The sequence below is a fragment of the Lissotriton helveticus genome, chromosome 8, assembly GCF_964261635.1.
Source record: "Lissotriton helveticus chromosome 8, aLisHel1.1, whole genome shotgun sequence".
Lineage (NCBI taxonomy): Eukaryota > Metazoa > Chordata > Amphibia > Caudata > Salamandridae > Lissotriton > Lissotriton helveticus.
This window is the reverse complement of record NC_136069.1, coordinates 278,950,626-278,966,715: the sequence shown is the minus strand read 5'-3', so window position 1 is coordinate 278,966,715 and position 16,090 is coordinate 278,950,626.

The following is a 16,090-nucleotide window of genomic DNA, read 5'->3' as shown; positions in this document are numbered from 1 at the left end:
AGCTCACAACTGCACCACTAGGACAGGATAGCTTGGAGCTGCCCAGGTTCTCCATGCTCTGCAAAATTCAGCTGGGCCAGGAGGACTGGACCATCTCACAATTGGACTGGTGTTCTGTTTACAACTGCAAACATAGCTGCGAATCAGCTGTCATCTTTCCAAATTATTCTTCCCCCTGCAAAAAACAGAAAATGAAGGACGATTGGTGTAGTGTCTTACTAATTAGAAATGATGGAATCTTTTTGGCTCCAGATGAACTCCATAGAACTTTGACATAAGTGTGGAATGCATTGAAGGCTGGTTTAGAATGTTGAGTTTGCGGCTACACGCAGAAGAATAAAGACTTGTATTACTAAGCTCTGTGTGTGGCAAAGTCCTTCACTAGGCTGAGGAGGAAGTTGCAACTGGCGACGAGTTAGGGAATAAGTAACCTGAAGATCAAAGGTGCTCTTTCAGAGAATTTCCCATGATTCAATCAAACTGCTCGTACGTGCAACATATGTTGAAGTTGAAGTGAGGAAGTGACTCAATGCATGTGTATTCAAAGCACATCTCCGTCCGCCCTTGAGAAGTAAACAATTATGAAAGCACTTAAAGGAGTATTTGTATCGATGATCGAGAACCTGCTGGTCAGATCATACGTAAAGGTACTCCGCTGCTATGCAATATACTGTCATATGTAATCCGGAGTGTGAATGCTGAAGGCAGATACAACCAGGTTTTCAAAAAACAGTTATTGATACTCACAAAGTGCAAGATAACGTTACAATTAGAAAGTGGTGAAGACAAAGAGTGCTTAAAGAGACGCCTAAGAACGAAACAGTTATTAACTCACCAGAACCTGGGTAAATTGAGCCAATACAACTGCAGTGCCAGGTGCTGCAACCCAGGCCAAGCACAGGGGTTGTGCTTACGACGCTGGTGAGTCTTGCCAAGCTAACTGAAGGGCCATGGGGGCAGTCGGAACAGAAACTTAGCAGTGGGGGACAATCAAATCCCTTTTTTTTTAAAAGTGAAATGTTGTTGTCCAATGGAGGCTAAGACTGAGGCTGTTTTTCCAAAGGTCATTAAGGATGATCCAGAGGCCAGCACATCTCAAGGATTTAGAGATGGCTCACACAAACAGGTTCAAGACGAACAGCTGAGGGAGCTGGAGAGAGATCCGCCCTCTATGTCAGCCACTCTCAGAAATGGCTACCATGCTCCAACTTTCTAAAACCACCACCACCATTTGATACCGCCAAAAAGAAAAATATTGGCGATAGATGGACTACTTTGATAGAGACATTTCATTATTTCATTGATGCACTTGAAGAGACTGATTATAAAAAGGTTATCAAGTATCTCATAAATCTTTCTGGTGATGGTGTAAAGTAGTCATATAAAGAATGTTGTGAACCAATGAAGAAGTCACATATCATCAGATTAATTAAGTTTTGAATCTCAAGTTTAATCCAATGCCTAATGTTGATTACGAAAGATTCATCTTCAACCAGGAACGCCAGAAAGCTGGTGAAGCCATTGATGATTTGTGGAGAAACATGACACACTCATCAGACATTGTAAGTTCAATTAATTTAATGATGGACAAGCTACGCATATGAGAGTTACTGATGGATGCTTGTCTGATTCATTCAGACAACAAATGTTGAGAGAAACTCTTAGTTTGGAGCGAGTGTTAGTGGCTGTCAGAGCTGAGGAGCGTGCTGAAAGACCAGTTGCCTACAAGGAGGACGGAGGTGCCCAGAATAAATCAGTCATGAGAGTGAAAAGTAAGCTGAAGCCTAAGACTGAATGACACAAGGTGAGGTCTACCCGTAAAAAGAAATTGTGTTTTAGATGCAGATTTTTTATTTCCACATGAAGGTAAATGTCCTACTCCCAGACGGATTTGTAAAGGCTGTATGAAGGAGTACCATTTTGTGACAGTTTGCAAAGCCAAGAGAAATGCAAATGCATCACGGTGTGAAAACAAAATGGCCACCAAAATGTTCCAGAAGCAACACACTCACAAGTCCATGTGGCAACATCTGCTAAGACAAATGAACACAGAACGGCATAGATCGTCATCTAAATCATCGTCAAATAGTTCCTCTGTATCCATATCAAGTGAGAGTGAAGGAACTGATTGCGCCATGTCCATGTTTACCGCAGAAATGCATGCGCATGTTGGACTGGCTGCTTGTGAAGAAAAATGTCAAAGAAAGATCAACATGACAAAGCACCAAAGTCATTCAGATATTGTCCTAAAATTACACTGAAAGTAAATGGTTGCTTGATACCTTTCATTACCGACAGTGGTGCATAGATAAACATTATGCCTGAGCAAAATACAATGAATTAACTCCATTACCGCAACTTAACGCCATCACCAACCAAAGTATATACATGGGCTGCATCAAGACCTTTAAAAAGTCAAGGTTCTTTGTGCCAAAAATGAAACACAAGAAAACTAAGGTACAAGCACACATCCATGTGCTTCAAGGCACAGCGTCCAGTGCCTGTCTACTAAGTTTCAGCACAACCGCTGATTTGGGACTGGTTTCTGTGAATTACAGCATGAATGCTCACCATGAAATAGTAAGTTAGTGCCTTTCACTTTGTCATGGTTTGGAAGTGCTTAAGACTGAAAGTTAAGTTGCGTATTATTTTTTTATTATTTTTATTTATGCGTTTTTATATAGCGCAGACTTTACCCGTAGGTGTCAGAGCGCTTCACAAAAGGAACAGAACTGATAAAAGAGAACATTACAAGTGAACAAATTACAAAAGCAAAAGTTACATTACATGAGGCACAAGTGACAATCGTGAGCGAACAAAATACAAGAGGTAGCAAACGGTGCATTCCAGGAGGAAAAAGTGGCATGTGTGCAGGTTACAAAAGCGTACAAAGTACAAGTAGAGGTATAATACTGCAATAAATGGAGGACACTCAAACACAAGAACAAACGTTACGTAGGCAATGGTGGCACTTGTGAAGGAGCTGTACGCATATTTGTGGACTTGCGTCAAGCTGACAAAGCAATTGAATGAGAACGACATCCAGGTCCACACATTGCTGACATGATAACGCAGTCAAATGGTGCAAATGTCTTCTCTGGGTGCGGCAGTGTTTTTCTCGTGTTGATTTAATTAAAGGTCATCATCAGTTAGAACTTGAAGAAGATTACAAGTACATTACAACATTTTCTACACATGTTGGTCTGTTTTGATACAAAAGACTAAGGGCCTGATTTAGATTGGTCCCCCCATCGCTTTTCTCACAGATTCCCTAAAATATGACACTTTACAATGCACGCGTTACAAGGCGTGTCATTACAACACATTCTTTACATCACAAAATCCATTACAACGCATGTCGTTATAACCCATGTCGTTACAACGCTTTAACCATTACAGTGCACTTACTATTCTAACTCCGCTCGGTTCGTTACTTTGGGGAATGCGTTATAATGGATTATGCGATCTAATGACATGGGTTGTAATGGATTTTGCGATGTAAAAAATGTGTTGTAATTGACACGCGGTGTAATGCGTGCGTTATGAACAATGTTTCCCATTCTCTATTGCATAGTAAGTGATCCACCCGCTCTTTGTAGATATAGCGGGTCGATGGACGAAAGATCATTGGAGTGTCACAGCCTCTACCAGATTTTTTCACCCTCGTCGACACTGCCATAGACAAAAGCGGCAGTCAGAGGGAGCACAGTCGCTTTTGTTCGCTGGGTCAATCACGATGTACATTCCTGCAGTAGGAGTACTGGTAGGATGGGTGGGAGAGGATTGGGTTTGGGAGGTAGAGGGATCTGCAGTGGGTGATGTGTGTGTGTTTTTGCAGTCTCATGTGGGTCAGGTGTATGTTGTGTATGTCTGGGAGGGTGTGCTTTTCTTGGAAGGTATATATTGTTTGGGTGAGTGTGGGCGCTTGTGTTTGGTTGGTGTTGTTTTGTGTATAGGCATGCGTTTGGATGACTGTGCTGTTGAGGTGGTTGGTTGTGGTGCTTGTGGATGTGGTGGTGCTAATGGTGCTCCTGGGTGTGCTGATGGTGGTGTTTGTGGTGGTGCTTGTGGTGTGCTGGTGGCTGTGGGTGTGCTGGTAGTTGTGGGTGCGGCAGTGGTTGGGGGTGTGGTGGTTGTGGTGCTTTTGGGTGTGGTGGTGGCTGTGGGTGTGGTGGTGGTGGTGAGTGTGGTGGTGGTTGTGCATGCAGTGTTAATAGTAATAGTGTCTGCATGTTGTTTGGGTATTTGCTTGTGTTTCTTTGTGTGTTTTGTGTTTATGTGTGTGTGTTTGCTGCTTGTGTCTGTTGCAGTGGTTGCCTGCAAAGACGTGAGTAGGCCTGGGATAGGGACGGGACTTGAGATTTGAAATGAAGAAGGGGTCTGAGTTTTAGGTATGTAATTTTGACCCACTGTGGCCCATCCCACTGATCTTCACATGTCAAAGTGTTAGGTGTTTATCAATCTTTATTTCATAATATGTTTTGAAATGTTTTGTGTTTAATTATGTATGTTGTCCTATCCCTGTTATTTGTTTCAATTTGTGGTATTTATTTCACAAATCAGAACTATTTTACCCAAAACATTTTAGGTATGTAATTTTGACCCACTGTGGCCCATCCCACTGGTTCCTGGCTGAATTACAGGTAGTGGTGGTGTTGTATCAACAGCAAAAAGGGCTAGGGGTGCAAATGATTGGTGTGATGTTTGTTTGGAGACAGGAAGTGGAGGTATCCATAGGTTAAGGTATGGTTACAGCTGGGGCGGAAAGTGTAGATGTGGGCTGAGGGAGACTCACTGAAGATGTCTGCCCAGGCATACTAGATGAGCCAGGCTGCTCTTCGTCAACTGGATTTGCAGGAGTGTGGTCCTCACTGAAGGCTTGATCCTGGTCTGGGGTGGAGATATCCTCAGTGATCTACTTACTCTCGCTGTTGGACCTATTATAAATTAATGAAAAATAATACATTTAAAACTCTGGATTATATAAATTTATTTTTAAGCTAACATATGAAGCAACTTAAAAGTAAAAAGCAAAAGGTTATTATGACTGTTCCCATCAGTGGTATTATAATAGGTTATAAAAACAGTTTGGATGACACATAAAACTACTTCAAAAAAGCAGGTGAAAAGATGTACTGAATTGCGAAAAGATTATTAGAAAGTATACATAAAATATACCAAACATTTAACTCAACACAGTAGAGAGGCAAAATGTGAAATAAACCATTACAAGGCCTAGCGGCTGATAATATGACATTTACGCAACTTAGACGGATATATAGCATTAGTCATTCTATGTAGAGTAAATTTTCATACAAATAACTACTTATATTAAGCATACAAAATTACATACCTAAAATGTTCTGGGTAAAATAGTTCTGATTTGTGAAATAAATACCACAAATTGAAACAAATAACAGGGATAGGACAACATACATAATTAAACACAAAAACATTTCAAAACATATTATGAAATAAAGATTGATAAACAACTAACACTTTGACATGTGAAGATGTGATAGGAAAGAGGGAATGAGCAAGATAACATTACAATATTATTTTCACAAAACAATAAAAAGGCATCATGGTAGTTGTCGTCATTTCAATTACACATTAACAGCACGTGCAAATTTGTAAGTTAAACATACCTAGTGAAATTATGCTGGAGAAAAAGAACAGACTTAACAATATAAACAACATATGTGCAATGTGTTATTTGGTGTGAAACCATTTATAAGCAACATTACATCATGTGAAATGTTATGGAGATTGCAACCTGTAATCCTATATACAACAAAATACATTCAAACAAAGAAATAAGACCACAAAATAATGCATAAAAATACATATATGTTTGTATGTTTACAAAAGGTGCAAAACACATTAGCAACAGCTAAATGAAAATCTTAAACAGCATATAGGTTTAGTGACACATTCAAAAGTGTGTCTTACTAGTCTCCACTGCACTGGGGATGTCTGTCAAGCCTTCAGGGTGTAGGATCTCCAGGACTTCCTCCTCCCAGTGAAAAAGTTGAAAGAGGGGGCTTGGAGAACCACAACCAGTCCTCTGGCCTTCAGGTGATGCGTGCAGGTCAGTGAACGTATTCTCCCCTGCAGGTCATTCCACCTCCTCCTAATTTATCTCTGTGTGCCAGGTTGTTTGCTACCGCATTCAATCTGTCAACTATTTCGGCCCAAAAGTAGTCTTTTCTGAGATATGGTTGTATTTTGTACTTGCGCTCCAAACAGTTTTGGTTCTATAGAATTTCATCCATCATAACTGACGATTCTCCCTCTATAAAGTGGGGATTTCTCCTCCCTGACATTATCAATAAAACAAAAATAAAATATCGCCTTAGAGCCCGACCTTTTGGGCTCTACCAGGAATTAAGGGCCAGAGCCAAAGGGAGCGAAAGGGTCGGGCATTTAATGGCCGGTGGAGCCCACTAGGAAGGCTCTAAGGCTATTAGAACATTGCGCCCCTAGAGGACAGAAGGTTCTAATTACTAAAAACAAAGGACTCTCAGAGCCCGGGGGTTTAAATCCCCCCAGGCTGAGAGAGGTCTTTGTTCACAGCAGCAGCTGTGAACAAAAACAGCATTGGAATGTTGCTCTGTGGGCTTCTACCGTCCTGTAGAAACTTGGAGCACTCCATTGAATTCAATGGAGTGCTCCAAATTACAATGTTCTAATGAATGTTATGACCCACAAGAATATAACTGAAGGAATAAATAAGGGACAAGAAACAGAGAAAGCTAAAAAATAAACCAGACTTAACTAGTAAAATTTCAGCTTAAAAATGTTGTGGTACAGTGGAATTGCAAAGGATCATGGCCTGAAATGGAGTGTATCTTATAGTGTGGTATGCAGATGAACACAATTAGGCAAAACACATCAGGTGTGTAATGCTAGCAGCCACCCAGAAGCCACAGGAATAGTCCAATGTTGAATGAGTCCTGTGACGGTATCACGCCGTCAGCAATCTGCCACTAGAACACCACCAGCACAACTCCGAAGTCCAAATAGGTTCAGCACAATTCCGCCACCCTGATGGCAATGGAGTAATGTTAGCCAGCAGAGAAGGCTGCTATGTCAACAGCATTGAATTGTTTACGTGATGGAAAACACTCTGTCGACGTCGACGGCGGGTCAGTCAGCACACATCTAAGTACGGCGGGAGTAATTGCGACAGCTTGGTGGAGTACTTGTAAACCCTGCCGCGGAGGGATGATGGGAGTCCCGCCAAGAATATAAATCAGGGCCTACGTTTTGGTGTGTCATCCGCTGCAGAACTGTTTCAAGATGTCTTTCGAAGTATCATACAGCCTTTCATGAATGTGCTCAATTCCAGTGATGACATATTAGTTTTCAGAGCTACACAAAAAGAACATAATAAAACTCTTACAGAAGAATGTAGTTTACTTGCTGAAGCAGGTTTGACTTTGAATGCAGACAAGTTTGAGTTAAATAAGACAAAGGTAAAATTCTTTGGCCATATCTTTTCTGATATGGGTTTGACACCAGATACTGCTAAAGTACAAGTGCTGTCAAATGCTAATCCCCCACAAGATGTTTCCATGGTACGTTCATTTCTTGGCATGGCCAGTTGCTGTTCCAGATACATACAATACATTGCGACTATTCGTGCTCGGTTGAGAGACTTGACAAGAAAGAATGTTCGATTTCATTGGTCACATGAATATGAGAAAAAGTTCAAGAGAATTAAACAAGCCAATGAAAATGCTACTGAAATGGCATATTTCAATCCGAAGCTTCGTTTAGAGGTTGTTGTTGAAACTAGCCCAGTCGAACTAAGCGCTATCCTTACACAGCACAGTGGACACCTGAATGCTCGTAGGCATATTGTGGCCTATGGAAGTAGAAATTTGTCCCAAACAGAATGTGGCTACTCACAACCTGAGAAAGGAAGATTAATTGTGGTATGGGCTTGTGAACATTTCCATGTACTACTGTACAAAAAACCATTCACAATGGTAACTGATCACTAAGCTTTACTGACTTAGGGCCGAATTACAAATTTGTTGGGGAACACTGCCAGCCCACGACGGGTGAGAGAAAAACACCAAACCGGCAGCATCCCGATCGCAGTTTCATACGTTTACCACGGGGCTGGCTGTGTGCCGGCGGCACTGCCACAGCAGCAGCGCGCTTCAGGTCTAAGAGAGAGCTGGAAGTCAATGCCAGCCACACTGCTGCGCCTCCAGCGATTCGGCGCACTGTTGCCATGCACCATGTCATGCATGGCAAACATTGCGTGCACCGACAGTGCAGGCATAGGAGGGCACAGCCTCAATCTTCATGGGCTAAATTGCCTGGGGGCCCGTTTTTGGGGCCCTTTACCTGCCTTCCCACCAACCTTTTCAAGGCGGGATCCCTGCCGTGAAAAGGTCAGCGAAAAGGCAGGTCATAATTCTCACTGCGATGCCCATGCTAACACCACCACCATTGACCACCGATGTCCTCACCGACGCCACCATGGGAGCTACTATCTTGGTGGTGGAGGCAATCTGGAGTACGACAGCACACATCATAATCGGGCGGTCGTTTGTGGATCGCCAAAAACGGTACAGCGTTCTCAAGATTGCCGAAGTCATAATCAGCCCCTATATTTGGAAATCCAAAGTCCAAAATGCCTCCTCGCATTGAACGATGGAACTACGGTTACACGAGTATGATTATACCATTGTGCATCATTCAAAGAAGGATCAGAAACCTGCTGACTACTTTCCCAGTGTGCCTATACATGGTCATGGTACTCCATCCAAGATGGCTGAGGCCTATATCTACTTCATTGTAAAATCAAACACATCAGCTGCCATTTTGTTGGCTCAGATTATCACTTTCACGAGCCATGATATCGACATGCTAAAGCTGAAGTATATCATTAAACATCAGTCTTGGAACCAATACACTTGCCCGCTTATCTGGAATGGTGAATATCAAAAGTACAAACATGTCAAGGACGAACTGTCCATCACTCAGGAAGGAGTTCTAGTATGAGGGTCGAGAATCCTTATTCTGGAGAGTCTGACAGAAAATAATTGAGTGAAAGACATCATGGATTGTTGTCACAAAACGAGCTCAACGGGACGTAGTTTGGTTTCCTTACCTTGATGACAGTGCTGAAACGGAATTAAAGGTCGGTCATTTATGCAAATGCCTTTCTACAAAAACTATTCACCACCCCATGTCAGAACTCCCGAAGCATGCATGGGAGATAAAAGCCATTTACTTTTACTGTCCACTTGCTAATAGACATCATCTATTGTTCATTATGGATGAATACTCATGACTTCCACTAATTGATGATCTTTCATCTACAACTCAAGAACGAATCATTGAAAGACTAGATGGCATCTTTGCGACATGAGATGTTCCAGCTTTAGTGAAGTCGGACAATGGCCCACCTTTAATTAGTTGAGAGTTCAGAGATGTCTTGGCTCATTTTAAAATAAAGCATCAAAAGCGCACACCTCTGTGGCCACAATCCAACTAGCTTGTTGAGCACTTTATGAGTTAGCTAAAGAAAGCAGTGCAGCTTGCAACTATTGAGAAGCTCAATTTGAAAACTGTATTGAATTCTACCTTGAGAACTTCAACACACTACTCAACAACAGGTGAATGTTCTGCGACTTTGATGTTTGGGAGAGCAATGAACACGGAGTTACCACAATGGAACTGATAATGCCAGATTCTTATCTTATCTTTTATCTTGTCTTACCAATTTATAAGAATCCTCGGTCGACTGGATCTTTCTTATCTGCTAAGAAGTGTAAAGGGGAAAAAGCATTTCATTCGTAATTTTCAAATGACCGGAGCGATTCAGACTCAAAGGACCACTGACTACGTAATAAGTTTGAAATTTATTACAAAGCCAAAAATAACTGAACATACAAGCACCTCAGCACCAGGTTAAGAAAACAAATAGACACTAATACAAACATAACCCTATGCAAGAGTCTCATCTGACTCAGAATAAGAAGAATAGTTAATTCTAAAAGCATCAGGCACGTGATGACTGCTCAAAGCTCTATCTTAGTATTCATTAACCTAGAACAGAAAAACAATGAATGTGTCCCTACACTACCACTAAAGTGACATCCCTACTTAGCATCATCCCTAGGCAAGAGAGAAAAAAGGTGTCAGTAGTGAGGACTTCCTTAGAAGTACACTCACTTGCATAGATAAGTAGCCAAAGCTACAGAGCTCATTCTAAGATGCTCTTCCTAGCTTCCCCTCTAGTCCTCATCAGCTCCTTCTCCTGTTCTGCCCTCTCCTGTTCTACTCTCCTCCCTCGGGGCACTATCCCTAATACAAAATTAGAAGCAGCAGAACAAACGCTTTACACGCCCCTTCAGACAGGTCTTCTATCTGTACTTTTCCATCGAAACTCTGACTTCATCCAAAAACCGTTGGTGTGTCCTTGGGCCCAGGCACCTTCTCCGCTGAAAGTATCATATCTGCATTCCTGTACACACCCATGGCGGCTTCTCTTAACATCCTAACTCATAAAACAAAAGGGTTATTGTTATGTCCTGGAATAACTTGAAGGAGTCCAAAAGTAGAGTTACAAATTAGCACCTAAGATCCTTACAGAGTGTCTCTCTTCATCAGCATCCATCGAGAAACTGCTCAGCTGGAGCTTCCAAGAGAGTAACATTCCACAGTGCTAGGCAACAGATTTAATTGAAGAATGCAGTAAAGAGTAAAGCCTATATAAGCAATTAAGAGAAGATGCATGTTAAGAGCAAATAGAGGAATATAACACACCTTCCCCCTTTAACAAGAAAATAAAACACCTAAAGTGAACATAAAATACAAGAAAAGAAGATTTAAGTGATGTAATCTTCAAGATACTTAGGCTTAAATTTTTGCCTAGAACAAAATGATTTTAAAAGCTTTGAAACATCAGGTACAGAAAAATCTTTAAACCGATCAGTAGTCTCTTCAGATAAAAATTAATTAGTTGTTCCTAGATTGGAATTTGTTTCCTGCAAAACATTATCGTGTAACTTCTCTTGCTTGGAGGCAGCATAAGGGAAATGTGCTGACCTGGAAAAATAATTGTTAATTTGAACAATTGTTTCTGAAGAATTATCATTTAGTACAGACTTGAAACCTGCTGTAGCATTCACATTAAAAGGAAAATCACATTTCCCTAAAACATCATGTGAAGAATTCTCATGATGAAAATTGGTGGGAATTGACAGAGCTGTTTTTTACTTTGGCAACATTTATTTTACTCCACCACTTTCCGCCTGAAACCATAATAGCACGTTTAATAACTTTAACAATCACAGTCTCAGGATAAAACTTTGAACCTCTTTTTTTAACTGGTCTTTTAACTCGAACTTGTTCACCTAAAGTCAAAAAAATTCTTTAACATTTGTGGTTTCATCATACCTGATTTTGGATTTGGCTTGAGACTTGTCCACTCTTACTCTTACCTGGTCATAGTGAGGAACATATTTATGAAAACCAGAGTAAGTAATAACCCATTCAGGAGAAAGTTCATTGTATGATTATCTACCCCTCAACATAGCAAAAGGAGTAACACCTGTAGTTGAATGAGGAGTGTTGTTATATGACCAAATTCTATCACCCACCACCTCTTGTACATGTAGCCAGAAGAAGAGGCACGTTGAACAGAATCTTTCTAAATACGGTTTACCCTTTCTACTAAACCGTTGCCTTGTGGACTATACAAGGCAGTAGTGAGATGTTTAATTCCAAGATTATTAAAAAAACTTTGCATATTGTGTGAAACAAATTGTACACCATTATCTGACACCAAAAATGCAGGTATACCTTCAGAGCGAAAAAGCTGTTTTAAAAATGTGATCACATTTTCAGTGTTAGGTTCTCTGTTGAATTTGTAGGAGACCCATTTCGAAAAATAAACAACAATTGCCAAAATGTATCTGAAACTCTGGTTTAATCCACAAACCAACAAAATCAATTCCAAGTTTCTCCTAAGGATTCAGAGGAAGATCAACAGCACATTAAGGAAAATTGTGAGTGTGGCTGGATTTTTCAGCATGCCCACACTCAATGCAATTGCTTAGCATAGTTTCAACCAAAATGTCCATTCCAGGCCACAAATAATAAAAGTGTAATCTTTTCTTCGTTCCTGTGATATCTAAGTGACCTTTATGTGCCAAGGTAATGAGTTGACCTCCTAAGATAGCAGGAGGAACAAGTGAAGAACCTATCATGATGAGATCACCTTCAAAACTAAATTCATCCTTAACCTTACAGTAAGAAATGAACTCTTTATCAACTTGACCTTCTCTAGGCCAACCGTTACAAATACATTTCTTAAGCAAGACTTGATAAGTGTCAGATGAGGATGCTTGCTGCCACTCAAAGTATGACATAACTTCCTTGGTCAAGGTTAAGCCATCAACTAAGCCAACCATAATTTCTTTATCATCAGTAAGTGGTTCTACATTACTATCATTGGAGGGACATCTGGACAGAAAATCCGCTTTAAAAATGTTTCCACCTGGAATATGTCTCATGGAGAAGTTGTAATTATATAGTTTGGAGACTAAGAGTATCAACCAGGGACTAGCATTTCTTAAGCCTTTGTCATTCCAAATAAAGACCAAAGGTTTGTGATCAGAAATTAAAACAAACTCCCTTCCCCACAAATATGTGGGAAAATATTTGACAACTGTTGCAAAATCTTACTGAAGAGTAAGAATACCCGATGCACTCTTGAGCACAATAATGTGTTTAGTATCTGTACACAAAAATTTGTATAACGCTCGTAGTTAAGGTAGTTTCCAGAAATTTTATTAATCTATGTCGAATCAATTCATCATATTAGTAGCATATGGTGAACTTGTACACGTTCAATCATCGTAAGTTATCCATCAAAATGAGAATACATCCATAGTATACTATAGTCCCCGATGCATTTCGCGCTGAAAGCGCTTCTTCAGGGGGTCCGTGAGGGAGAGTATGAGGAATCCGAAATGGGTGTAGTAGCTGAAACAAACGGGCTCCGTGTGTCCGTGAACCCGGAAGACCTGTCATGTACAAGTTCACCATATGCTACTAATATGATGAATTGATTCGACATGGATTAATAAAATTTCTGGAAACTACCTTAACTACGAGCGTTATACAAATTTTTGTGTACAGATACTAAACACATTATTGTGCTCAAGAGTGCATCGGGTATTCTTACTCTTCAGTAAGATTTTGCAACAGTTTATATCCTAGCACCTCATGACCCAGGAGGTGAACACCCCATGCACCTAGAAAATTGTCAACTTCTGATTTAAGAATTAACTAAATGATAAACAAAAAGTAGTGCAACGGCCAACTTTTCAAAATATTTGACAACCCATACGCAGGCAAGTACTTCCTTTTCAATGGTGCTGTAGTTTTTCTCTGCTGACGAAAGTCTACGAGAGGCAAATGCAACTGTATTCTCAACACTGTCAACCATTTGACTGAGAATGGCACCAAGACCTAATTTGCTTGCATCAACTGTAACATAAGACATCAACCTCTCATCAAAGGGGTTAAGTGCAGGTACATTAATAATTAAATTCTTTAACCCCTTGTATGCTCATGACGAGCTGAGCTCGTCATGGCATACAGTGCTCGGGTGCCCATGACGAGCACAGCTCGTCATGAGTCCCACCCACGGGGGGAGCGCCAGCGCTCCCCCCGCGGGTGCCCGATCGCCTTCGTTTCTGCGGGGAAGGCAGGGGAAGACGTTCCCCTGCCTCCCCCTGCACACCCGCCTGCATCATCAATGACGTCAGCGCGTGAGGCGCGCTGACCTCATTGGAGGTTCCCTTTCTCCTCCGACGCGCAGGGAAGCCATTTGCTTCCTGCACGTCGGAGGAGAAACAGGTAAGTTTGGGGGGCTGGGGCGGGGGGATTTAAACTAAAGAGGCATCGGGGGAAGGGAAAGGGGTTTCCTTTCCCTCGATGCCTCTTTAGAGCATTCCTGCTGCACGATTGTGCGATCGTGCAGCAGGAATGCCCACTAGACACCAGGGATTTTTTTGTTGTTGTAAATTGGCAACGTTTGTTGGTTTGGGGAGCGGCCCCTTGGGCAAGGGTCGCTCCCCTTTAGGGGGCATATTTTTTAAAGTGTTGGCCACCCGGGAGGGGGCACAACTTTATTTATTTTTTTAATACATTTTTTAAAATCGGGCATTGTTTTGGAGAGAGGCCCCTTGGGCAAGGGCCACTCTCACGGGGGTCATTTTAGGTCTTGTAAAACATTATTTTATTCGTTTTGGGGAGCGACACCTTAGGCAAGGGTCGCTCCCCTTTAGGGGGCATATTTTTTAAGTTGTTGCGCCCCTGGGGGGGCAAAATAAAAGTTGTAATAATTTGTTTGACACACTGTGCCAATTGTGTAAATGTAGTGTGGAGTGTCCCCTTGGGCAAAGGTCACTACCCTTTTTTGGCACAAATATTTTGCCTTGCCATTTTGGTATGCCCATGATGTTAGGTTGTAGCTCACTGCAGCACCCCAGTTCAGACATGGCCATATGCAAATTAGTCTGACCCTATGCCTCATGGGAGCAGTCCAGCCCGAACTGCCAAGCCATATTTTACCTGGGCCGGAAACAACCATAATGGGACTGGTTACTGGCTAATCAGCCGTTATAAGCCAGGTTAGCTTGAGTCCAGTGGCAAAGTGAGCAAGGGACCCACGTCTGCCAACTTAGGGCAATCAAAGTGCAAAGGGTCAGGCTGATTTGCATTTGGCCATGTCTAACCTGGGTTGGTGAATTGAGCTAAATAATGATGATGGATTAAACCAAGATCAGTTGACTGGGGGTGAGTGTTAGATTTGCTCAAAGGCTCCGTCCATCATCCCCCTTTTGGTGTCGCCTTGAAGGGAAGTTTTGCTCAATTTTTTATGGGTCACTAGGGCACCAGGGTTTATTTTTATGTTGGGGATCCGCCCCTTGAACATGGGTCGTTCCCCCTTTATGGGAGGATGATTGTGGCCTTTACTACCTCTTTGAGTGGTAGAGTAGCAGAATGTGTTTAGTCCCATCTGTCCCTGAGGGGGGCAGAAGCCACTAGACACCAGAGTTGTTTTTATTTTTGTTTTGGTGGGGGTGGCCTCATGGGCAAGGGTTGCTCCCCTTTTGATTTTATACTGTTAGGCCCACCTACCCCTTAGCTTGGCAGGTGGACTGGTGCATTTTTTTAATATGTGATTCTAATTTTATTTTTCTTCTTTTTAAATCTAATGTAAAGCTTTTGCTTCCCGTTTGCGGTTTCGACAGTGGTTGTTCTGCAGTTTTGTGTAGTTGCATTTTTTAGGTAAGAACAATTTTTTTTGTTGTATGTACTCCAAATGAATAATATTGCAATGTATGTCTTTTTTTTTTGTAAGCGATGTCATAGTGGCATTTAGTTACTGTTTTGAGCATGAAATTCTTTGTGATGTGTTTTACATTGTCTTGTGTGTATTTTTGTTTTCTCTTTCTTTTTTAGTGGGATATTGTTGATCCATACTGTGTCTGTGCAGAGTACCTGGTGGTGAGTTTAGCTGATTCATGCAAGTGAGTGGTTTTGTTTTGCAGTGTATAGGTATTTTTGATAAAGGTGAATTTTGTTCATTGTTTATTTTACATAGTGATTGTTGTTGTTGACTTGTGTGACAAGTTACTTTTATTAGTAATCATTATGGCTAGCCGTAGAATGACTGCTCAGCAGGTGGTTGGTATGCTTCTTGAGTCTTCCTCTGAGCCGGATTATGACACTGACAGTGCGTCTGAGGGAGAGGAGGGAGGGGAAGATTCTGGCAGTGAGTTTTCTCTCCACATGGAATCATCGGATGATGAAGGTACTCTCAGTGCAGATGAAGGGCCTGTTTTAGAGGAGGACACTGCTGTGCCGATGGTGCAAGAGGCATCTGGATTGCAGCCTGAGGCTGCTAGTCTTCCTACTGGAAGTGTTGGACTCTGGGTTGATCCTAACATGGTGCAGCCGGTGTTGCCTGCCTTTAGCGGTGATGCATGGTGTAGAGTGGATTGTGAAAACTTTTTGCCTATACAGTATTTTCAGTTATTTATGGATG